Below are 25,314 nucleotides of genomic sequence, written 5' to 3'. Positions count from 1 at the left end.
TTATATCAGTGTTTGCAGAGAGATTAGGAACCATACTTTTGACTAATACATGGCATTACTCATATCGGTGCGCGCACTCAAACACAAAGGAAAACCCACACGCAAGCGTGTACACCGGGCACATTGGCACGCGCACAGACTATCTATCCAGTTTGTGTCTTCAAATTGGTGTGTGTGTGCATGCCTGCATGGATGTGTGTGTGTGTGTGTGTGTGTTGTCAGGCGTCCTGCAACCCCTCACAGCTGGCAGCTGTGGAGACGACAGTGTGTCTGAGAGGTGTGTCGCCACAGGCAAAGTCCAGGGACAGGGTGACCACACAATGGTGAGTGTCTGTAGCCCCTCCTCAAACTACCCCTCACAACAACTCCCCCTTGTAGCTTTCATCCGTCTCCTTAAATGACTATTGCACATTGTTGTTTAAACACGGACTATACAAACACACAGACACTGACTGAGACAAAGACCTCTATTTACAGTACAAACTTGAACTGGCGTGAATTTGTAACTGCCATCCCGGATCAAGCAGCCAAATTGTTGTTGATAATTGAAACACAATATAACAACAGTGAGAGAAGCGTGCAGTGCAGCAGGTGTGTAGTTAATCAGTCACAGGCCACCGGAGGGAGAGGCTGGTGACTGTACCACTGAAAGAGCAGACAGCCTATTTACACCATGCTCCACTCAGCCCACTGCTCTATCCAAAGGGGGTCCACTCACTCACACTTAGATGTGGCTCTATACAGGGGGGACTCTTTTGGAGGATGCGCCGCTGGTGGGATGGATCAGACAGGGTCAGGGGTGAGGGGTCAGGGGGTAAACGCAGCGCTGCGAGTGCCGGGGTGCAGTGGAATGGATGCAGGTGCTCCACGCGGTCGACTATTCATCTCCTCTTTATGATGGAGGAGAGAGCTTCCTCTGCTCTCTGAAAGGCTCAATGTGTCTTATAAGCCCCCTGTGATTATGTCTAACCACAATGAAGCGTTCTGAGTACCCGGGGCATGATTCATGTTAGGCTATTTGCATACTGGACCACTACTACACCACAGGGTTAGAGTCTAGTGTGCTGGTACGGGATTTGTCCCTCATTATGTGGTTATAACGTTTGTTTGTTTTTTGTTGTAATAGTCATGCTTGATTGTTCAATGTAGTTTGAACACAGGTCAGACTGAATAATGTGATCGTCGTGTGGCGGTTTTATGCTTGTGTTTTCAGCAGTCCCACACCGAGGATGGTTCCAGGTCACCGTCGTCAAGGATCAGTGATTCCAGTCCGTCAGGCATCATATCCGGGTCCACCAGTTCCCAATGCGAGTCCTGCATCATATAACTCTTATCACATCCACACTTAATGAACAACCTTAATGATTTGATATCCTAAATCGTTGTACTTCAGCTTGCTCTGCATATTATGCATTCGACCCTTCTCTCTGAAACGAAGCATACAGCTCAGGAAACCCTTAGCAGCTATCTTTAATCAGTCAATACCTACAAGAGTCTGTCCTTAACATGAGGGTTTGGTCTCCGTAAAAGCCCCCTCTGTCCATACTAGAGCGGGTCATATTCAAAGCCATTGTGTTCTTACTGTTACCGCTGTGCTTGGCCGTGTTTCTCTGCGTCCGGTACACTTAAGCCTGATAATCCTCCGTAGAGCAGGCTGGCGAGCAGAGTGGTGCTCTCCTGTGTAGCCGTCTTGTGTACACTGATGAATAATGGGTTCAGAGGCAGAGCAAGTACTGTAGGACCAGAAACACAGAGAAAACAGGCTTCACAGGAAGGAAAGGGAAAGGAAGGATCAATTGGGTTTGACTTACCCCCTTCCTATTTCTCTCTCTTCTGTGAAGCAGAGAGATACATTTTTTTAGCTAAAACTTTCCCTCTTTCCTCTCATCACGTTCTTCTTTGTCCTTTTTGTTCTTTTTCCATCTCTGTTTCACTATATCTGTCCTCAGCCTGAGATCATACCATGTGTTTTAACGCTGAGTGACTCTCCTGTATCAGTCATTGTGTTATGTTGGCCCTAACCAAATCCAATTTATTTATAAAGCCCTTCTTTACATCAGCTGATATCTCAAAGTGCTGTAAAGAAACCCAGCCAAAAACCCCAAACAGCAAGCAATGCAGGTGTAGAAGCACGGTGGCTAGGAAAAACTCCCTAGAAAGGCCAGAACCTAGGAAGAAACCTAGAGAGGAACAAGGCAGTGAGGGGTGGCCAGTCCTCTTCTGGCTGTGTCGGGTGGAGATTATAACAGAACATGGCCAAGATGTTCAAATGTTCATAGGTGACCAGAAGGGTCAAATAATAATCACAGCGGATGTCGAGGGTGCAACAGGTCAGTACCTCAGGAGTAAATGTCAGAGTAAATACCTGTCCCAGCAGGTCTGGGACAGGTAGCACGTCCGGTGAACAGGTCAGGATTCCATAGCCGCAGGCAGAACAGTTTAAACTGGAGCAGCAGCATGGCCAGGTGGACTGGGGACAGCAAGGAGTCATCATACCAGGTAGTCCTGAGGCATGGTCCTAGGGCTCAGGTCCCCAGAGAGAGAGAAAAAGAGAGAGCATACTTAAATTCACACAGGACACCGGATAGCACCCCGACACACAAACTACTGCAGCATAAATACTGGAGGCTGAGACAGGAGTGGTCGGGAGACACTAATGGCCCATGGCTCGCTGTGTCGCGGCTCAGCGACAGCACCATTACAAACCCAGTTGTCATACCTGTGATTCAGCGGCCATGCATGAAGGCCACCGTGCTCAGCCGTAAACTACGACCAAGGCCACAGCGACATGTAACATGTCCTCTTCGCTCCACTGATTGTTGTCTGATGTCAGGACACCATGACTGGTGGGTTACACTCCCTGGTCAGATGCCAGGAGCTGTGTCACATGACTACATCTATGTTAACTTACAGATGGGGAGGAGTCCGAGGGAAGTGACCAAACCAGCCAGGCCCTTACCACCTTAAATGACAGGGGTGAGTGATTTTCACATTTTAGTGAGATGTCTTAATGTGGGATAGTAAAGTTTTCCCACTGTATTATTACCTCTATTTTACACGCCTGCAATGGAACGCTCATAATGCTCATTGGACATAAGACAGCCGTTTGTTGTGGTGGAGACCTAAACATTCCGAAACCCCAAAAGACGGTCTTATTTACTGCAGCTCTGCGAGATCAAACTTGTCACATAAAAAAAGATAATCCCAGGTATCCTTGGTGATGGTCTGTGTGCTCGTGCACAATGACCTCTGGGAGGCCAAAGACATGGTCAGAGCCCAGGAAAGGGTCATGGGGAGGGCGCTGAGGGGTCAGCCCCGGGGTCAGCGAGACTTTGAGAGGTGCCCAGTGTGTGGGATGGCTTTGTGTGGCCATAGGTTAGGTGAAATTGGGTTTCCAAGCGGAGGAACGGCGCAGTTAAAACTCTCAATAGAGCTCCCTAAGTAGTCCATAGAATGAAACTGTTAGGACTCAATGTGACACTATGGGGACAGCATTGTAGGGTGACAGCATGGCGTTCCAGTATGAATTTACGAATCCAAAAAGGACTTTGACCTAAAAGTATGTATCCAAATAAAGAATATACGACAAATGTGAAATACAGACCCTGTTGTCGTCGTTATCAGTTTTTTGTTATAACAGTTTTATAGCTTTATAATGTGGCTTGTTCCAAACAATGTCCACCTGTGCATGAACCAATAGGTAGAATACAGGCCAATGACACTTAGGCCAATGACTTACCCAGTCAGAAACATCATGCAATAAGATAAGTCAGTAAGCTATGTGGTCTGTCCCCAGTGAGCTCTCTGATAAGGTCTTTGTCCCTCTCTCTGTCATAATTAATTCATAGGTACTATAATCCCCTTCATAATTGTTTCATGACTGTTTCAATTCGGCCACGCCACTCCTGTGTTTACCCCAGAGTTTAGCATTCAGCTGTAACTGAAGACGTTAGTGCCCTAAGTGAATATCGTTATGAGCCGGGGCCACAAAGAGGACTAATCTGGACTGACCCTGGTAGATTGTTCCGGAAGGCTTCGGGGAGCCACTAGCTGGACAGATTAGGGCCGGTGAAAAAGAAGGGAAAGACACTGGAGCAGAGATTAGTCGTGTTCCAAGCAGGATGCCCCCCCCCCCCCCCCAGAGGACCACACACTGACAATGTAGCTGTGTCACCATTGTCTCTAAACCACTGCTACTGAGGGCTCAGCGGCCATTGTCTCCTCCAAAATCCACCATCGTTTTCTCTCCCTCCTTGCCCTTTTTCAAACCTGGATTCATCCAGGCCCTTTGATTGGCACTTGTCAGCGGCTGATAGAGAGGATGACGTGTTGGAAAACGAACCGGCCGATAAAGGAGACGTGAAAAGGCCAATCCCTCCCCATGAATAATAATCTGGACGGATTGGCCTTTTTCCTCCGCCCCTCCCTTTATTCCAGCCTTTCTCCTGGACAGATAGAGGAGTCGAGGCTCTGGGTGGCATCGGTGAATGGCACTGATTGTCTCACTGAAGCTCATCCCTTTCTCAAACACACAAAGAAAAAGATACAAGTCCGACCTTCTTGCCTCCTTCCTGGGGTCTTCCTGTGTAGAGGGGCAGTCGATGTGTGTATTTTTGTGTTCAGGGGCAGAGCCGGCCAGAGGGAGGGTGGTGTGTGACTTTTTCTTTTTGTCTTCGGTGGCCTTTCGAGATCAGGGAGGGGATTTGATTTGGCTACACACAGCCAAATCCAGCTATCTGCCATGATTCAGATGGCTCTGTTGGTATGGTAACCTGGTCTGTGTGTTTTAGATGGTTTCTAAGCAGGCCACTGTCTTGTTTCCAGCTTGAACTGACCAGTAATCACTCCCCAGCATTCACGGATTAGGCCATGTTAGAATAGGAGCTTTTAGCAAGGAAGGTACCAAATCATCAATCGTTTGGGCAAAGCTTTTACTTTGTATCAAGCATGTCTCAGAGACACTATGTTTAAAATGACCAGTCTAATTGGGTACATCTTGTCCAATAATGAACATAAATATATTATGAAATGTGTTTATGTAAGATGTTAAAGCGCTTGCACAAATGCATCATTTCAGATAGCAATTGAACTAACATTTTGTCACCATTTGCACACAAATAAATATTCTAGATCGAATGATAAATTCTATGTTGTATTGGTGGACAGTATCCTACTACCCAAAAAGCCTTTGACATTGAAAATCGTGCCCAACACAGAAACTGAAGTAGAGATGTGATTGTGTTCACTGTGGTGGAAGACGGACTGTCAAATGAGACATGACTATATCCATCTGAGCTGCTGACCTCTGACCTTTCAGCACAATGTATGATGACAGTCTGTGACGCTTTTGATGAAAGATAGATCTGAACCCTATCACTCTGTTGGTCAAGCTTTCTCCCGATCGTAATGTCTAACGAACACCATCCTAATGCTGAAATGCTTCAAACTCATTTGTTTTATGTGGTAGTAACACAAGTAACACTTATGGTAAAGAATGACCACTATAGTTTTTTTTTATATATATAAGGAAATTGTACAAACAATCCAAGCCTCAATGTAGCGTGAGTCTTCATTGATGGCACTCTTTGTCCCTACGATTCCAGGCCAGGAAGTGCATTATTCAGACTTTTCATTGGCAGATAATGGGACTCCTAATTGGGGGCCAGTGCCAAATCGACTGAGTGGTTAAGTTTCCCGAAGGGAGTGTCCCTCTTTCAGTTAGGATGTGTAAAGAACAGAGGAGTGGAGATGTGATGTGACTTGGATGTTTAGGGAGGACAAAGAGGTGAACGTGTGTTTGTGAGGGGGGACAAAAAGGAGAAGTGGTTGCAAAGTGATTTCTTAAGTAGCAAGATAGATGTACTCAAATGCAGAACACCTAGCATGTTGACTTTCAAAGTGCTTTGTGGAACTCTACTAGGCACACAACAGTAATATTGAACTAAGTGGCTCAGCATCATGAAAATACAATAACCAGTGAATGAGCACCAGAAACAAGAAGGTACCAAACCATAACCATAAACAGTGTTAGTTTCATAGATCTGCTTATGGGGATATGACTGCAATATGATGACTTCTTATTCTCCATCTCTGTGTCCCCATCCAGGACCCATCCCAGACCAGGGGGTTCCAGTGAAGGAGGAGCCTGGTTGCCCTGTTCGGGGGGAGCGAGGCTGGGCTTCCACAGGGACCAGGAGAAGGCCCGGGATGCTGGAGTGCGTAATGAGGGAGAAGGAGTGAAAAAGGGAGGCGAGAAAGACAAAGGTGCTAAACATCTACTCCAGACTCCAGGACAGCGGGCCCCTCCAGCCCAGCCGCAACAGGGGCCGCTCCAGGTTTGAGGACTGTGAGTGTATCAGTGTATCCATCCACCCTCACACATTTAAAACCCCAAACTGCCAACCGACACATACTGATATGCCCACTGCCTCGTACCGTAAGGGAGCATGTTAGCAAAACACAAACGCATCTGTGCTCAACACTGCGGCCTCTCTACTTTTTAAAATAATTATTCTCCCCAACACAATGTTCCTTTAGTCCAGAGCACAGCATTTGATTTCACCATTTCCATTAGCTGCTTTGTAAACAAGAGTTTACCCTGAAATTCTTCAGTTTCTCCCAAATGTCTAATTTCTGTCATGCCACCCATTGTCACTGCACCGAGCCTGGCAAGTCCCACAATGAGCCTGTACACCTCGGGTCAAGGTTAAGGGGGTGGGGCCCCCAGAATGGTCACAGGGTCAGGGTTTCTCCTGTGTGCACAGCCACTTGTCTGATTGGACAGGTTCATTCAGCCAGTAATAAACCAAGAGGAAGAACCCTGCAGCTGTCCTTCCACACAACAAAAGAACGTTTTTTTTTTACCAATGATGAGCTTTTGTGTTTGTGTGTGTGGTGGGGAGAGGGAACTGTTTCTCTTTCATAAGTGTGTATTGGCTTCAACTATTTCTCAGTTCTCAGCTCGTTTTGTATTTTTAGCAGTCGTCTTCAAGCATCATGTTTGTCTGCTGGTGTTACTTTCTGTTTTTCTTTGTGGGTTTGTGTGTGTGTGTTTGCACGTGTGTTTGTGTGCTGCTACCCCTCGCTCAGACACGTGTAAACGTGTCCCCTCATTATTGGCTGAAAGGCATTAATTGGCCTTAATTGGCGCCCTATCGTCTGGCACTGACCACTGGCCAAAGCACTCCTAAAATAGAAACCCCTCCCTCGTTCTTCCGCTCCTCCTCTATGCACTTTTCTCCCACTTTCTTCCTTTATTTCCCCACTCATCCATCCTTCCTGTCCCTAGACATTCACTTTCTCTAGTGCCTGTTTGTGCCACACTCCCTGTTTCCCATCGAGAGTACATGACTGGGCTAGCACAGTAGTAGATAGACTGTAGATTGTAAACAGTAAGTATAAGCAATAGCAGAGTGATGATTGTTTTCATACAGATAAGAGCGGGGTCAGGTCTGAACCTCAATATTTTCCTAGTAGGCTAGGAACATACAATGCCTGTGTTGACTGAGTGCATGATTGTTTTGGATAGATACACGAGGGATGACTAAGTGCATTCAGGGAGACTGGTGTCCGCTCGGAGCTCCATTGTGTGCTGTTGTCCCATGGAGGGCTGCTCAGTAGCTGTACCTGTGCTGCTGGCGTCAGTGACTCACTCTGCCAGGGTCTCTGATGAATGTCAGTGTTGATGGGGAACACCTGGCGGCCCCGTGACTGCACCGCCTCAGCCCCGCCCCCTGGACGCCACTCAGCCTCCCATGTATTAGTGTTCTATTCAGGTAGGTGGGGAATCCACTGCAGTCGTTTGCTCGGTTGTTTTCACCGAGGTGAATAGCTTCTCAATGAATGAGCAAGGGAGACCAATCACTTAGAAGAGAGGGTGTGTGTGTGTGTGCGTTTCTGCACGCATGCGCTTGCGTCTGTGTGTATCTGTGTGTGTGTCGGTGTGTTTGTGTGTGTGTGCCCATGAGCTAGGGTACAGTGCCTTTATGTAACGGCTGTTTGCTCAGCCTTTGGTCTAGAATACCTGTCTATTTACCATTAGCGCCAAATGCCTGGACAAACAAACAGCCAACCTATTGATGAGCATCAGCGTGGAATATGCACGTTAGCTGCTGATTGTTTTCAAAGAGAGCAGAGAAGGAGAGAGGCAGAGAGTGGCAAAGTGAATCTGTCAAAGAGTCTATTATATGGTGTCTGTTCAGAGAGGGCCCTCCACAATGGCTTTATTAATGGCATAATGTCAAGGAGAGTCTGGGAAATAATAACACATAATTTGGCTTTGTCAGCTTATCAGTACAGATCAGTTATAGCAGATGATTAGAGGCTTTGAGGACTTATCTTTGTGGATCTGTGTGCGTGTGTAGCAGCGCTAGGTGATTGGATGTAGGCATGTGTGTGTGTAAGCGTGTGTGCGCGCCGTGGTTTGTGGTGAGGTGGGTGGCGTGCTGCCAGGGTCGGGAGTGTGGCCGCTGCGTGTGTCTTTGTTTGTTTTCCTGACACAGAGTTTTCCCCCGCATCCTTTTGGGGAAAGTGTAGGGGCGGAGCCACGGGTCCATGGAGAAATAATGAGGCCTGTTGCCAAATTCTGCCCCCCTCCTGAATCCACCACGCTCAAAGGGGCAGGAGCACACTGCCAAATTCTCCGACTCAAAAGAGATGTTGAATAATATTTGGTCGGGTTATTAAAGAATCACAAAGTTGATGAACTATCCTGTAAATATGGTTCTAAATTGCTTCCCTGTAAAACGATAACATCCCGGAATCGTCATTGATGAATTGGCTAGTCTGGCCAATGCTGTTCCAAGACTAGAGGAAATGTACAGTATGTTTAAGTAATGTCCAGACCCCTGTCTTCAGCTAACAGTTGTGTGTGGATGTGGACATTGTCTTAGATACACACTCTCTGTTAATGAGTTTAAACATTGAATGGAGCTCAGGAATTAAAGGACGGATTATTGCATCTCCTCCTGCACCTCCTACTGGCCTACTGAAGCTCTCAACTTCCTGCTTGTATAATGCTGTTACTGTAATATGTAGCCTTCATCTAAACCTCATTGGTTGCTCCATTGTGTAATTAATACACTCAAATATACTCTAGAATCATATCATGAAATAATTTAGACCAGTTTGGTTGAATTAATGACAGTGACTGGATGATTTTATCATCATCATACAACATGTCAAACTACTCAAACTATACTGAAGCTTTGGTTTATTTTAAGAATGTAGGACTAGCACTCATTATGTCATGTTTTGACGCTACAGAATTAAAAGATCATAGCACGTAAAGAGCTTAAAACCCAACGTATCCCCAAAGGTTCCCATGTAGTCTGTCTGTTGTGTTACCGTCACAGTGGCTAACGTTTGAGCCTAGCCAACGCCATGGAAAAACCATGCTCATTACATGAATGTAATTCATCTAAATACAGGTTTTTAATCAGACACAATGTGGGTTAGGTGGGGCTCTGACATTCTCCCTCTGGAAAAACGGGGTCATTTCTCCTCTAGCACTGAATGTGACCTTTGTTTGGGGAATTATGGACACTTTATACATGTGATGATGAGCAGAAACAAAGGTCTGGGATTAAGCGGGGAAGAGAGGGATTAGAAATAAACAAGAGGACAACACGTCGTACAACACAATCTATTCTAACCACAGTCCCGACACTGTTTACATACAGTTGAAGTCGGAAGTTTACATACACTTACGCTGGAGTCATTCAAACTCGTTTTTCATCCACTCCACAATTTATTGTGGGAAGCTTGTGGAAGGCTACCCGATACATTTGACCCAAGCCGGTTAGGACATCTGCTTTGTGCATGACACAAGTAATTTTTCCAACAATTGTTTACAGACAGTGAAATAATCTTATAATTCACTGTATCACAATTCCAGTGGGTCAGATGTTTACATACACTAAGTTGACTGTGCCTTTGAACAGCTTGGAAAATTCCAGAAAATGTTGTCATGGCTTTAGAAGCTTCTGATAGGCTAATTGATATAATTTGAGTCAATTGGAGGTGTACCTGTGGATGTATTTCAAGGCCTACTTTCAAACTCAGTGCCTCTTTGCTTGACATTAAAGGGAAAATAAAAAATAATCAGCCAAGACCTCAGAAAAGATATTGTAGACCTCCACAAGTCTGGTTCATCTTTGGGAGCAATTTCCAAATGCTTGAAGGTACCACATTCATCTGTACAAACAATAGTACACAAGTATAAACACCATGGGACCACGCAGCCATCATTCCGCTCAGGAAGGAGATGAGTTCTGTCTCCCAGAGATGTGCGTACTTTGGTGCAAAAAGTGCATATCAATCTCAGAACAAGAGGAAAAGATCTTGTGAAGATGCTGGAGGAAAACAGTTACAAAAGTATCTATATCTGTCACGAACGTCGTCAGGAAAATGACCGGACCAAGGAGCAGTGTGGTGAGCGTGCATTTCTTTTTATTATGAATGTCAACAACACGACCGTGCCGCTTACTAGGGCTATACAGGCCACTAACAAAGTCAACTACCCACAACTAAGGTGGAAAAACAAGCTGCCTAAGTATGATTCCCAATCAGAGACAACGATAGACAGCTGTCCCTGATTCAGAACCATACCCGGCCAAAACATAGAAACAGAAAACATAGAAATAAAGAAACTAGAATGCCCACCCTAGTCACACCCTGGCCTAACCAAAATAGAGAATAAAAGCCTCTCTATGGCCAGGGCGTGACAATATCCACAGCAAAACAAGTCCTACATCCACATAACCTGAAAGGCCGCTCAGCAAGGAAGAAGCCACTGCTCCAAAACCGCCATAATAAAGCCAGACTACGGTTTGCAACTGCACATGGAGACAAAGATCTTACTTTTTGGAGAAAAAAATAGAACTGTTTGGCCATAATGACCATCGTTATGTTTGGAGGAAAAAGGGGGAGGCTTGCAAGCCGAAGAACACCATCCCAACCGTGAAGAACGGGGGTGGCAGCATCATGTTGTGCGGGTGCTTTGCTGCCGGAGGGACTGGTGCACTTCACAAAATAGGTGGCATCATGAGGCAGGAAAATTATTTGGATATATTGAAGCAACATCTCAAGACATCAGTCAGTCTGCTGCCTGTGACTGGAACGAATTGCAAAAATCGCTGAAGTTGGAGACTTTTATCTCCCTCACCAACTTCAAACATCAGCTATCTGAGCAGCTAACCGATCGCTGCAGCTGTACATAGTCTATTGGTAAATAGCCCACCCATTTTCACCTACCTCATCCCCATACTGTTTTTATTTATTTATTTACTTTTCTGCTCTTTTGCACACCAATATCTCTACCTGTACATGACCATCTGATCATTTATCACTCCAGTGTTAATCTGCAAAATTGTAATTATTCGCCTACCTCCTCATGCCTTTTGCACACATTGTATATAGACTCCCCCTTTGTTTTCTACTGTGTTATTGACTTGTTAATTGTTTTACTCCATGTGTAACTCTGTGTTGTCTGCTCATACTGCTATGCTTTATCTTGGCCAGGTCGCAGTTGTAAATGAGAACTTGTTCTCAACTAGCCTACCTGGTTAAATAAAGGTGAAATAAAAATAAAAAGGAAGTTAAAGCTTGGTCGCTAATGGGTCTTCCAAATGGACAATGACCACAAGCATACTTCCAAAGTTGTGGCAAAATGGCTTAAGGACAACAAAGTCAAGGTATTAGAGTGGCCATCACAAAGCCCTGACCTCAATCCTATAGAACATTTGTGGGCAGAACTGAAAAAGCGTGTGTGAGCAAGGAGACCTACAAACCTGACTCAGTTACACCAACTCTGTCAGGAGGCATGGGCCAAAATTCACCCAATTTATTGTGGGAAGCTTGTGGAAGGCCACCCGATGCATTTGACCCAAGTTAAACAATTTAAAGGCAATGCTACCAAATACAATTAAGTGTATGTAAACTTCTGACCCATTGGGAATGTGATGAAAGAAATAAAAGCTGAAAAAAATATTCTCTCTAATATTATTCTGACATTTCACATTCTTAAAATAAAGTGGTGATCCTAACTGACCTACGACAGGGAATTTTTACTAGGAATGAATGTCAGAAATTGTGAAAAACAGTTTACATGTATTTGGCTAAGGTGTATGTAAACCTCCAACTGTATTTCCTGACTATAATGTACGGTATTGAGAAATGTTGTTGCAGCCCTTCAGTTATTCTGACTTAACCTTGATTTCGATAAAATAACGGTTATATGCAAACTACTTTCTCACTTTGAATGATGTTTGTTTTGTTCAGGTTGTGATTCTGTGAGAAAATATGAATCATGCATTCATGAATGCCTACACGGTGTCAGATCAGCAATCAGGCCGTTTGTCATCTGTCAGCTGGAGACATTGACAGTGATGTCCAAGTGTGTGTTAAATGAGATGTGACTGGTGACTTTTCGCCGCCTGCGGACCAACGGTGGACGTCTTTGTGGTGACTGAAGAAACTGAACAAAAAGAAGCAAAACAAACGGCAGTAAAAGTGAACCTCCTTGCTCATCATCATCATCACGGCGCCATTGTTCCTCCCTCAATCGCGACTGAATCGCCTCACTCTCATTACAGATTACAGCTTCAGCGGAGTGACTGTCCCCTTTCTCTCGCCTTTCTGTGCCACGGTCCTTCTCTTGATTAACATTTTCTGCTAGGCTTCACACCAAAGGCACAACCTGTGTGCTTTAAAGGCCATCTGAAAAAAAAAGCCATCATGCGCTGGAGTGGAATCAGATAAGGCTATCTGGCAGGAGGTTTTAGTGCCTGGGCTTTGTCCCGCTCCTCCACCCGCCTTCGCTTCCTCCCTCAATCTCTCACTCCACTGCACCTTTTGTCCGGCTGATTTCCCGACGGAGTGGCCCCCTCAGTCGCAGACCCCCTGATCTCCCTTCAGCACGGACGTGTGTGTGTGTGTGTGTGTGTGTGTGTGTGTGTGTGTGTGTGTGTGTGTGTGTGTGTGTGTGTGTGTGTGTGTGTGTGTGTGTGTGTAAAAGTGAGTGCTTGTGGGCACACATCAGGCTTGAGAGGTGCAAGGCAGAGGCCCAGGAAAGAGAGGCAGGCCTAGGATAGAGAAAGAGAGAGAGAGTGTGGTAGAATAGAGTTGCCATTAGGGGGTTGGAGCACTACCTACCAGGGACAGGACTGATGGGACCTGCCTCAGCCCGTCACCATGCTAAAGAGAGGAGACGGGGGATCCATTTACTCTGTCACATAAGCTGTCAATTCACTTCATTGGATTGATCAGTGCACTGATCCAGGCAGTGGAGTGTGTGTGTGTGTCTATTGAAGAGGGTTAGATTGGGGTCTGGGGGCTAGCTAATACCCAGCCCAGATGCTGCTCTGGGACCGAACGTGTGACTCGTGGGTCTCAGCGAAAGCCCCTTCTCGTCACAGATATTTGCAAACAGATGTACACAGATCCACCGCAGGTTTTGATCAATCAAGCTTTAACAAGTCAAGTTGACTGGATGCGAATGTAATGCTTTGCATGTGAAAGGCGGAGGCTGCGGAAGGCCTGGTTTTGATTAGGCCTAAGCAGATAAATGGCAGATTGAAACGGCCCCCTGCAACCGGGGAGCAACCCAGAGGTCCAGGGGTTTAAGTCAGACTGATATAAACTCTGTTTCTGTTACTTTCTTCTGCAACCCAATGAATAGATCCATTATTCAGTGGACTCTTTCTCATCTCTACTGAATTGAAGTGGAAGCAGCTTAAAGTGCTTTCCCCTTGTCTCCCCTTCTCTCCCGTTTCTCTTCTCTCCCCTTGTCTCCCCTTGTCTCCCCTTCTCTCCCGTTTCTCTTGTCTCCCCTTGTCTCCCCTTCTCTCCCGTTTCTCTTCTCTCCCCTTGTCTCCCCTTGTCTCCCCTTCTCTCCCGTTTCTCTTCTCTCCCCTTGTCTCCCCTTCTCTCCCGTTTCTCTTCTCTCCCCTTGTCTCCCGTTTCTCTTCTCTCCCCTTGTCTCCCGTTTCTCTTCTCTCCCCTTCTCTCCCGTTTCTCTTCTCTCCCCTTGTCTCCCCTTGTCTCCCCTTGTCTCCCGTTTCTCTTCTCTCCCCTTGTCTCCCCATCTCTCCCGTTTCTCTTCTCTCCCCTTCTCTCCCGTTTCTCTTCTCTCCCCTTCTCTCCCGTTTCCCTTCTCTCCCCCTTGTCTCCCGTTTCTCTTCTCTCCCCTTGTCTCCCGTTTCTCTTCTCTCCCCTTCTCTCCCGTTTCTCTTCTCTCCCCTTGTCTCCCCTTGTCTCCCCTTGTCTCCCGTTTCTCTTCTCTCCCCTTCTCTCCCGTTTCTCTTCTCTCCCCTGCTCTCCCGTTTCTCTTCTCTCCCCTTCTCTCCCGTTTCTCTTCTCTCCCCTGCTCTCCCGTTTCTCTTCTCTCCCCTTGTCTCCCCTTCTCTCCCGTTTCTCTTCTCTCCCCTTGTCTCCCCTTCTCTCCCGTTTCTCTTCTCTCCCCTTGTCTCCCCTTCTCTCCCATTTCTCTTCTCTCCCCTTCTCTCCCCTTGTCTCCCCTTCTCTCCCATTTCTCTTCTCTCCTCTTCTCTCCCCTTCTCTCCCCTTGTCTCCCCTTCTCTCCCGTTTCTCTTCTCTCCCCTTGTCTCCCCTTCTCTCCCATTTCTCTTCTCTCCCCTTGTCTCCCCTTCTCTCCCGTTTCTCTTCTCTCCTCTTGTCTCCCCTTGTCTCCCATTTCTCTTCTCTCCCCTTCTCTCCCCTTGTCTCCCCTTCTCTCCCGTTTCTCTTCTCTCCGCTTCTCTTCTCTCCCGTTTCTCTTCTCTTCCCTTGTCTCCTCTTCTCTCCCCTTGTCTCCCCTTCTCTCCCGTTTCTCTTCTCTTCTCTCCCCTTCTCTCCCCTTCTCTCCCCTTGTCTCACCTTCTCTCCCGTTTCTCTTCTCTCCGCTTCTCTTCTCTCCTGTTTCTCCTTTCTGCTGCTTTCTCTTCTCCTCCTCCAGATTTGCTTTCTGAAATTGACGTGGATGTGTGATTAGCTATCATAGCAAACAAGCTGTAGGCCCTTCAGTTGCTATCTGAAATGTTGACCACTGTAGACTTGTGGCGTCCTCAACATCCGTATATATCATCTCTAAAACGTGTACTACATGCTCAAACCCTTGTACTTGTATTAAACGTTTCCCCTAAAGTGAGTTATGATGCCTGTTTCTCTTAGTTAAACAATACATTGACCTCAGCCTACCCCAGGTCTGTAAAAACTCCTCTCTCTCTACACACACGAAGATTTAGCAGCCAAGTGCCACAGGAGGCCCCTGAGTGTGCTGCCTGCCCGGCTGGGAACCCCAGTGGACACACTGTCCCTTATTGCCCCCCACACCCCCCCACTCACCACCAGAGGGATGCTGCTGGCCTCACATTGATAAAGACCAGACTCTCACACACACACATACACATACATACACCTGAAGCCTGGCATATCTAGATATTATTAGAAAATGTTCAAAATGCTCACAGATGTTTTGTGATCAGTATGAAATAAGATATAAACCCAGTTTGAGATAATATTAAGTTTATATTTCAGTTTGGTGATGTGTGAGGATTTGTAAGCAGTGGATTTGAATTGAACACTATAGCAGAGGGTTGTGTGTGGCTTCTCTTCCCGCTAGAGAGCCTGTTAAACACAGAGGTTTGTATTTACTCTCTTTTTCCCTCTTCTCCTCTTCCTTTCTTTCTTGCAGTCGACTTCTTGGCAAAGTATTGCATTTTCAGCCAGGAGAAGCTGGCAGAATACAAAAGGGCTTTTGAAGCGGTAAGTGAAAGGGGATTTAAACCCTCTCTGTTCACACTATGCCTCAGACACACTCCCTCTTTCTTCCTTGTTTTCTGTCTCTCTCTTTCTCTAGTTCTTACTCTCTCCTTTTCACTCTTCCTGTCTCTCTCTTTCTCTCCTTGTTACTCTCCCTCCTTTTCACTCTTCCTGTCTCTATCTTTCTGTAGTTTTTACTCTCCCTCCTTTTCACTCTTCCTGTTTTCTCTCTTTCTGTAGTTTTTACTCTCCCTCCTTTTCACTCTTCCTGTCTCTCTCTTTCTGTAGTTTTTACTCTCCCTCCTTTTTCACTCTTCCTGTCTCTCCTGTAGTTTTTACTCTCCCTCCTTTTCACTCTTCCTGTGTCTCTCTTTCTGTAGGCACCCTCATTTGTTGACTTCTGTGATCGAAAAAGCCTTGGTTTCATGCATGTCAACATCAGAAGCCTCCTCCCTAAGTTTGTTTTACTCACTGCTTTAGCACACTCTGCCAACCCTGATGTCCTTGCCGTATCTGAATCGTGGCTTAGGAAGGCCACCAAAAATTCTGAGATTTCCATACCTAACTATAACACTTTCCGTCAAGATAGAACTGCCAAGGGGGGGGGGGGGGGGGTTGCAATCTACTGCAGATAGCCTGCAAAGTTCTGTAATACTTTCCAGGTCTATGCGCAAACAGTTCGAACTTCTAATTTTAAAAATGAATCTCTCCAGAAATAAGTCTCTCACTGTTGCCGCCTGCTACCGACCCCCCTCAGCTCCCAGCTGTGCCCTGGACACCATCTGTGAATTGATCGCCCCCCATCTAGCTTCAGAGTTTGTTCTGTTAGGTGACCTAAACTTGGATATGCTTAACACCCCGGCAGTCCTACAATCTAAGCTAGATGCCCTCAATCTCACACAAATCATCAAGGAACCCAGGTACAACAGGTACAACCCTAAATCCGTAAACATGGGCACCCTAATTGACATTATCCTGACCAACTTGCCCTCCAAATACACTTCTGCTGTCTTCAATCAGGATCTCAGCGATCACTGCCTCATTGCCTGTATCCGCTACGGGTCCGCGGTCAAACGACCACCCCTCATCACTGTCAAACCCTCCCTAAAACACTTCTGCGAGCAGGCCTTTCTAATCGGCCTGGCCCGGGTATCCTGGAAGGATATTGACCTCATCCCGTCAGTTGAGGATGCCTGGTCATTCTTTAAAAGTAACTTCCTCACCATCTTAGACAAGCATGCTCCGTTCAAAAAATGCAGAACTAAGAACAGATATAGCCCTTGGTTCACTCCAGACCTGACTGCCCTCAACCAGCACAAAAACATCCTGTGGCGGACTGCAATGGCATCGAATAGTTCCCGCAATATGCAACTGTTCAGGGAAGTCAGGAACCAATACATGCAGTCAGTCAGGAAAGCAAAGGCCAGCTTTTTCAAGCAGAAATTTGTATCCTGTAGCTCTAACTCCAAAAAGTTCTGGGACACTGTACAGTCCATGGAGAACAAGAGCACCTCCTCCCAGCTGCCCACTGCACTGAGGCTAGGTAACATGGTCACCACCGATAAATCCATGATAATCGAAAACTTCAACAAGCATTTCTCAACGGCTGGCCATGCCTACCTCCTGGCTACTCCAACCTCGGCCAATAGCCTACCCCCTCATGCCTTTTGCACACAATGTATATCGTTTATTTTTTTCTACTATGTTATTGACTTGTTTATTGTTTACTCTATGTGTAACTCTGTGTTGTCTGTTCACACTGCTATGCTTTATCTTGGCCAGGTCGCAGTTGCAAATGAGAACTTGTTCTCAACTAGCCTACCTGGTTAAATAAAGGTGAAATAAAAATAAAAAGGAAGTTAAAGCTTGGTCGCTAATGGGTCTTCCAAATGGACAATGACCAGTGTTGTTGTCTGTTCACACTGCTATGCTTTATCTTGGCCAGGTCGCAGTTGCAAATGAGAACTTGTTAACTAGCCTACCTGGTTAAATAAAGGTGAAATAAAATTAAAAATTAAAAAAGTAGTTCTTACTCTCTCTATAGTTCTTACTCTCCCTCTCCTTTTCACTCTTCCTGTCTCTCTCTTTCTCTAGTTCTTACTCTCCCTCTCCACTTCACTCTTCCTGTCTCTCTCTTTCTCTAGTTCTTACTCTCCCTCTCCTTTTCACTCTTCCTGTCTCTCTCTTTCTCTAGTTCTTACTCTCTCTCTCCACTTCACTCTTCCTGTCTCTCGTGACCCTAACTTTGCTTACATGATGATGTTGTTGTTGATTATGATCATGTTCATGATGATCCCTTCAGGTTGTCATCGATGCTGATGGTTACATCTCCTGCCTGTAAGTGCTGATGGCACTAAAGAAGGTCATTCCTCCAGAGCTGCTGTCTGATGAAGAAGATATGTCTACAGGGTGAATACACACACACAACACACACACACACACACACACACACACACACACACACAACACCTTCCGTATCACTTTGACCATGATGTTTTTTCTCTCAGATCCTGGAGATGGTGGATTTCAGGGTGACAGATGAACTTACAGACCTGAGGCTCTTTGCTGTGATTGCGAGCCTGGCTCAGAAAATAGCTACCATGGAGTGAGTAGTCCAAGTCACTAATCCAACTCCCTTTTCACAATGAAGTCGGAAGAGGTGTCACTGAACCCCCCCACCATGAATAAGAATAATAGTATGTCTGTCCACTGTGTGTGCATCGGTATGTCTGTCCACTGTGTGTGCATCGGTATGTCTGTCCACTGTGTATGCCTCAGTGTACTGTTTTGAGTGTGTTTGTGTATGCCTGTGAATATATTAAGACTACAACACGCCTAGTCAGGCCATTAAATCTGACCCGGGCAGTCATGATCCCAATACAGAACCCCATCACACTGATTCGAGTTTGGGGCCTCTGTCACTACATTATGTCCCATATGCCACAGATTCCCACACACTGCACGTTTCTCCCTGGCCGTGGTTTATGGCTGAGTACTAAGTACTGTGAACAGGGCCCGCCTGAAGCTCCAGGGGTCTCCGGGGGTCAGGGGCTGCTCAGGGAGACACAGTCCAGTGTGAGAGCTCCCTCTCAGGGTGGACGCGGCCAGGGTCATGGGTCCCCTGATTTACGGCGGGCCCTTTGTGCTGCCCGGTGAAGAGGAGAAGAGGTTCCTACTCAATCCCATCTATGACTATAGACTGTCTGACTTCTCCAGAAATGGAGAGGGACTAACTGGGGTGTTTAGTCTGGAAAGAAGTAATTGTGATCGTGATTCATTTTAACGCCCTGTGCATGGAAATGGTACTCTTTTCAGGGATCTTGTAAATGGTTCCTGGATATTTCTAACAGGGACCATGCCCAATCATTAACATCTCAGATAATACTGGCATATAATACTTCCAGAGTTTCCTAAACCGCCCATTTTCATCTGTAGGTCCTTAGATGGAAGTACAAGCTTCAAGACAAAGATTAGTCATCTTAATACCCTTCCCTAAAAAAACAATAGCGTCAGTCTCTCATCTGGTCCTAGCTGAACTAAATTGATCCTGTTACCTGCTCTAATCCTGTTGACTTTAGTCCTAGCGTAAAGCTAATCTGTAACGGTACCCGAAAAATTCTACTCTCTGGTTGCCTTTGAGGATTGACCAGCATGAGTATACCAAATAATGATGTACCATGCCCTTATTTCCCCCTTCCCCCGCAATTCCCTTTATATCCTTTGCAATGTCACTCTACTATTCAATCTAGTTCTCCCCTCTGTGCCTCAGTATCTCTCGCTCTCTCGCTCTCTCTCAATGTCTCTCTCTCTCAATGTCTTTCTTTCTTTCTCTCTCTCTCTCTATCTCTCTCAATGTCTCTCTCTCTCTCTGGCGTGTTGCCCCCTGACTCAGTCCATCTGTCCCTGTATAACACTGTGCTTCTCAGCCTGCCTTGTACATTGCTATTCCCTCAGGGCAGGTCACATGACCTGAGAGACACATTTCCATACAGCAGCAGCCCATCAGAGCCAGGGTTGCATTCCCTTACAGGACACCAGTGGAACCAACACCCCCCCCCCCCCCTCCCAAACCTGGAAGATCTGTAGTAGAATTTCACTCCTAGTAGTCTTTCCTCACTCTGACCTGTGTGTGTGTCACTTCTGAGTCCCTCCAAATGCATTCTCCTCTTGTTCTCCCTCAGACATGCTTTTATTAATTATGTCCTTCCTTCACACTGCATTCAGACCAACTGTGGCCTGCTCAAATCCCCCTCTTCCAAAAACAAGTCTCAATTTCTCCCTGTCACTCGATTTTAACTGGGTCAGCATGCATTTGCGTTCCAATACTGACCCCCAACCTCATCATGCCCCGGCCCCCCTAATGGAGGAGTGACCAAAATGTTGGACATTATGTAAGTACGAAGTCTGCTGGGTTGTCCATGGCAGGGTGCCGTAGGAGGGCCAACAAAAGAAGTGGGTTAGGCTGCTATTATCCTCACTGGTCCTTCCCGGACCCATGTTTAGGGCGGCCATTATCATGACTGTCCTTCCCTGCACTGTCGTTTGGGCTCTTTTACTGCAAACCAAGTGCAATTAATGATCATTAGCTGCCCTGTCTCCCCTCGTTCCCATCAAGCCCCTCCCGTCTTGGCCCCGGTTGGGGAAGTGGGCCAATCGCAGAGTTGTGAGCACTCAGGCGTGCGCTCAACTCGGTGGCAGAGTGCTGATTCCATTCTTTCCCACTAACAGGCCATTCAGCGCGTGGGCCTGGCCAGGGAGGGACAAGGGCTCATTAGCACGGGGGGCTCGTTAGAGACCGGGGGACGACCGTCGCTGTACCACACGCTGGACAGGAGAGGTCTGTCCCAACATAATCTTCTGTGTCTCTGTCTAATTATCTGAACGGGAACTAGATTGTGTCGGTCAGCGAGTGGTCATATTGCACCAGAGCGTGCCCTGATCCCGGTCTCTACCTCCTCTTCCTCTAATCTACCTCCACTGAACCCCCTCAACCCTACTACCCCTCACCACCCACTCACTGTCTCCATCCAGAGCAGTTTTATCCGCTATCTGTGGCGGGATGTCCCCTTATCCATGGTCATTGTTTGGGGGACAGGCCACTGTGAGCAACCACAATGGGCTCAGAACACTTTACCATCACGTCTCCCCAAACAGCGTCACATGGGAGAGCCCCGCCAAAAAACACCCGCCACAGGGACCCAGACCTCCCCAACTGGGCTACCACTCCTGTTTTTCTGTTTACTCTCTCTTTCTCGCCTTTACCCTAACACTGCAGTGACACTGTCGAGATGCGTTCCCTGATAAGCTAAATGGACTTCCATTCTTTGGCATTAAAGCTATACAAAGCAAAGGTAATACAAACCACATATTGTCATTCTCTCATGCCTGTTGAAGCAACATCTTCAGTATGAACGATGGTCTACAGTGCCTTCAGAAAGTATTCACACCCCTTGACTTTTTCCACATTTTGTTGTGTTACGATCTGAATTTCAAATGTATACTGTAGATTAAATTTAGATTTTTTTGTGTGTCACTGGCCTACACACAATAACCCATAATGTCATAGTGGAATTATGTTTTTTCGAAATTTGTAAAAATGTATTCAAAATGATAAGCTGAAATGTCTTGAGTCGATAAGTATTCAACCCCTTTGTTATGGAAAGCCTAAATAAGTTCAGGAGTAGAAATGTGCCTAACACGTCACATAATAATTTGCAGGGAGTCACTCTGTGTGCAATGATAGTGTTTATCAATTATCTGTAAGGTCCCTCAGTCGAGCAATGAATTTCAAACACGGGCTCCCGAGTGGCGCAGTGGTCTAAGGCACTGCATCTCAGTGCAAGAGGTGACAGTCCCTGGTTTGAATCCCGTCTGAATCACATCAGGTCGTGATTGGGAGTCCCATAGGGCGGCACACAATTGGCCCAGCGTCGTCCGGGTTTGGCCAGGGTAGGCCGTCATTGTAAATAAGAATTTGTTCTTAATTGACTTACCTAGTTAAATACATTTTATTTTATAAACACAGATTCAAAGACCAGGGAGGTTTTCCAATGCCTCGAGTAAGTAAAAAAACAAAACAGACATTGAATATCTCTTTGAGAATGGTGAAGTTATTAATTACACTTTGGATGGTGTATCAATACACCCAGTCACTGCAAAGTTACAGGCGTCCATCCTAACTCAGTTACCGGACAGGAAGGAAAGCGTTTAGGAATTTCATCATGCGGTCAATGGTGACTTTAAAACAGTTACAGAGTTTAATGGCTGTGATAGGAGAAAACTGAGGATGGATCAACAACATTGTAGTTACTCCACAAAACTAACCAAATTGACAGAGTGAAAAAAAAGGGAAGTCTGTACAGAATAAAAATATTCCAAAACATGCATCCTGTTTACAACAAGGCACTAAAGTAATACTGCAAAAAATGTGACAAAGCAATTAACTTTTTGTCCCGAATACAAAGTGTTATGGTTGGGGAAAATCCAATACAGTACATTACTGAGTACCACTTCCTATTTTCAAGCATAGGGGTGGCTGCATTGGGTTATGGGTATTTTTGTAATCATTAAGGACTGGGGAGTTTTTCAGTAAAGAAAAAACACAGAATGGAGCTAAGCACAGGCAAAATCCTAGAGGAAAACCTGTTTCAGTCTGCTTTCCATCAGACACTGGGAGATTAATTTACCTTTCAGCAGGACAATAACCTAAATCAGAGTTTCCCAAACTCAGTCCTGGGGCCCCCCGTGGGTACACTTTTAGTTTTTTGCCCTAGCACTACACAGCTGATGCAAATAATCAAAGCTTGATGATGAGTTGGCTATTTGAATCAGTTGTGTAGTGCTAGGGCAAAAAACTAAACTTGCACCCAGCGGGGGCCCCAGAACCAAGTTTGGAAAACCCTGACCTAAAAACACAAGGCCAAATCTACACTTGAGTTGCTTACCAAGACCACATTGAATTTTACTCATGGCCGAGTTACAGTTCTGACTTTAAATCTGCTGGAAAATCTATATCAAGACCTGAACATGGTTGTCTAGAAATGATCAACAACCAATTTGACAGAGCTTGAAGAATTCTGAAAAGAATAATGGGTAAATGTTGCACAATCCAGGTATGGAAAGCTCTTATAGACACACCCAGAAAGACTCACAGCTGTAATCACTGCCAAAGGTGATTCTAACATGTATTGACTACTTACATTACTGAGTCATTTGTGTAGATTGCTGACCAAAAAATGTCAATGAAATCCATTTTAATCCCACTTTCTGAAGGCACTATTCATGTGGTAATAATATTCAATATAATTCAGGTAGTTTGCTTACTCCCTAACTGTAAAGCCCATCTTTACCATGTACAGTATAGTTTAGCATTTACCATAATCACTCTCATGAAGGTATTTTCATGCTTACATCACAATCTCTTCCAACCTGCGGTACCTCTCCCTCTTTCATGGCCCCGGGAGGGTAATTACAGTGAAATATAGACTTGGTAAACACTTTTAAGGGCATTTCAAATGAAATCTTAGTAAAACTAGCTTTTTCCAGAAGGACCAAGTGCATCTATAGAAAGAGAGAGAGAGAGCGAGAGAGAGAGAGAGAGGCTCCTTTTCGCTTTCATGGATTGCGGGGCCTTAATCTCATTAAAGTGCCCAGCGGTGTACCTCCCGCGCCGCTCCGCCCCTCCCTCCCTTTAATCAGCCCTGAGACACACTACCACTCATCTCAGATGGACCAGGGTTATAGGATGGCCATTCACAAGAGGCAAGGCAGCCCGTCGCATTCAAATGGGGAGGGCAGGCCGACGGGGCTGCTGAAAGGCACATAGGGAACATGAAAGCATGTGGCCATGGGTGTGGAAACTGAGCCTGGTCTAGGTGGAGGAAGGCTTTGTAATTATAGAGCTGGTGGTAGGGATAAGGTTGTTAACTGGGCTGCAGGAGCTGGAGGGTAGAAGTGGGCTGATTGCCAGAGGATTATACCCCCTCCCCCCAATTATTACCTAGAATGCATTTAACTGTGCAAACAGGTGCACTCATACAAGACTAGAAACAGGCCGATGTAACATGAGGCGCTAGAAGAGGCACACACCGACCTACACACACATATACGAGACACACACGCACACCTCTGCCCTGTCTAAACCAAGTCCACACCATTGCATATTGAAAGGGCCTCTCTTTTTTTCCACCATGGTGTTTGTCCCTCCACAGCAGCTGTTCCTGTTCCTGCTGGAGGTGCAGACAGGGGGTGCTGTGGCCCAGCAGGGCTGTATCAGCGCAGAGCAGCTCCTGGTGGAGCTAAAGGCCAGGGGCATCCGACCAGAACAAGAAGAAGCCATCAAACAGAAGCTCCGATACATCAGCTCCCTGGACCTGCTGGACTTCCTGGCGTACCAGCCCCCCTTTGTCCTAATCCACAACTCGTCATCGCCAACCCACTGGATGACTCCAGCAACCTGTGTTGTCATTGGCTACACAGGCTTGACCCCTATTTGTCATTAGCTACCACACACTGTGGCAACAGGGTTCCAGGGTTCTCTTTCTAAAATGCTAGCTAATGCACTTAAAGATGTTTTTTTTTGGGGGGGGGGGGGCACTTTTCATGTAATAAGGTCGACATTCTGAGCCATTTCTTCAAAAGGGCTTTGGAGACACCCTTTGGAATATGCATTGATAAATAGCCTACTGAAGGTGGACATCTAAGCTTGAGAAGGGTGCTGTCTATGGTACTGAAATATGCAGGGCTTTTCAGTTGCGGTTCATGCTGAATCAGTAATGCACTGAATAGGAACATAACACGTTTAGACTCCAGTTAGACAAGGGATACACAATTGATGCTCATGGGGGGGCGAATCCTAAAATGCAAGATGCAGGTGCAACTTCGAACTTTTGCACAAATCAAGCATTGATTTAATGCATGATTTATGCCAAACCTTTGTGCGGGTTTTTCAGATAGAGGGGTGAATATAATGGCTCTCCACCGCTTTAGTAACTGAGTAATGTGGCATTATGAAAATAAAATAAATGAAGCATGACCTAACCTAAATCTCCTATGTGTTTTCAATCAGCTCCCTCAGCTTCAAGTGGTCCGGCAAGAAATTACAAATTAGATATAGCAGTTCTTTCTTTAATTTCCCTCAGGCTTGACAGAGTCGGGGGGGAAGCGTTAACGCACTCTGACAGGCGGTCACGGAATTGTTCGGACCATTCATTGCTGTTTTCGAGTAGCTGTGTCATAGACATTCTATAATGCCTAATAAGGGTACTAAAGAGAGCTATACATATTGCCTGTCGTTTTTGTGTCTTGTGCCCTTCTTGGTAAGCTCTATTTTTATTTCATCTTTATTGTAACCCTTTTCCTGCAGTCAAATGATCAAATCGCCCTCTAGAGCAATCCTGGGTGTAATGTTATTTTTTTCATAATTAATAAACATTTTCTGTTTTTTACGCCGAGAATTCGGTGTTTCTATGTCAAACGGTTTTGTTATATTTCAGTCTTCTGTGATGTATAATGTTGGGATGCAAAGTCAAAATGTAATACATTTTCGCTGACGCT

The 25,314-nt window shown here is 45.9% G+C and overlaps 1 pseudogene across 1 annotated transcript in view; it reads left to right on the top strand.

The window, feature by feature from the left end:
- Positions 1-24,378, top strand: part of LOC118942912 (uncharacterized) — a 40,659-nt pseudogene extending 16,281 nt beyond the window's left edge. Inside the window, exons 7-16 of the transcript XR_016490427.1 lie at positions 223-323; positions 1,214-1,307; positions 2,914-2,976; positions 6,107-6,346; positions 15,692-15,762; positions 18,062-18,168; positions 18,267-18,364; positions 18,552-18,558; positions 21,048-21,110; positions 23,970-24,378. The product of XR_016490427.1 is annotated as an uncharacterized LOC118942912 (transcript). The remainder of the gene's footprint in view (positions 1-222; positions 324-1,213; positions 1,308-2,913; positions 2,977-6,106; positions 6,347-15,691; positions 15,763-18,061; positions 18,169-18,266; positions 18,365-18,551; positions 18,559-21,047; positions 21,111-23,969) is intronic.
- Positions 24,379-25,314: the final 936 nt, after the last annotated feature.

Source organism: Oncorhynchus mykiss, chromosome 21 (assembly GCF_057628025.1).
Source record: "Oncorhynchus mykiss isolate SJ-2025 chromosome 21, ASM5762802v1, whole genome shotgun sequence".
Lineage (NCBI taxonomy): Eukaryota > Metazoa > Chordata > Actinopteri > Salmoniformes > Salmonidae > Oncorhynchus > Oncorhynchus mykiss.
Note: the sequence above shows the minus strand (reverse complement) of the source record. Positions and strands in the feature narration are given on the sequence as shown.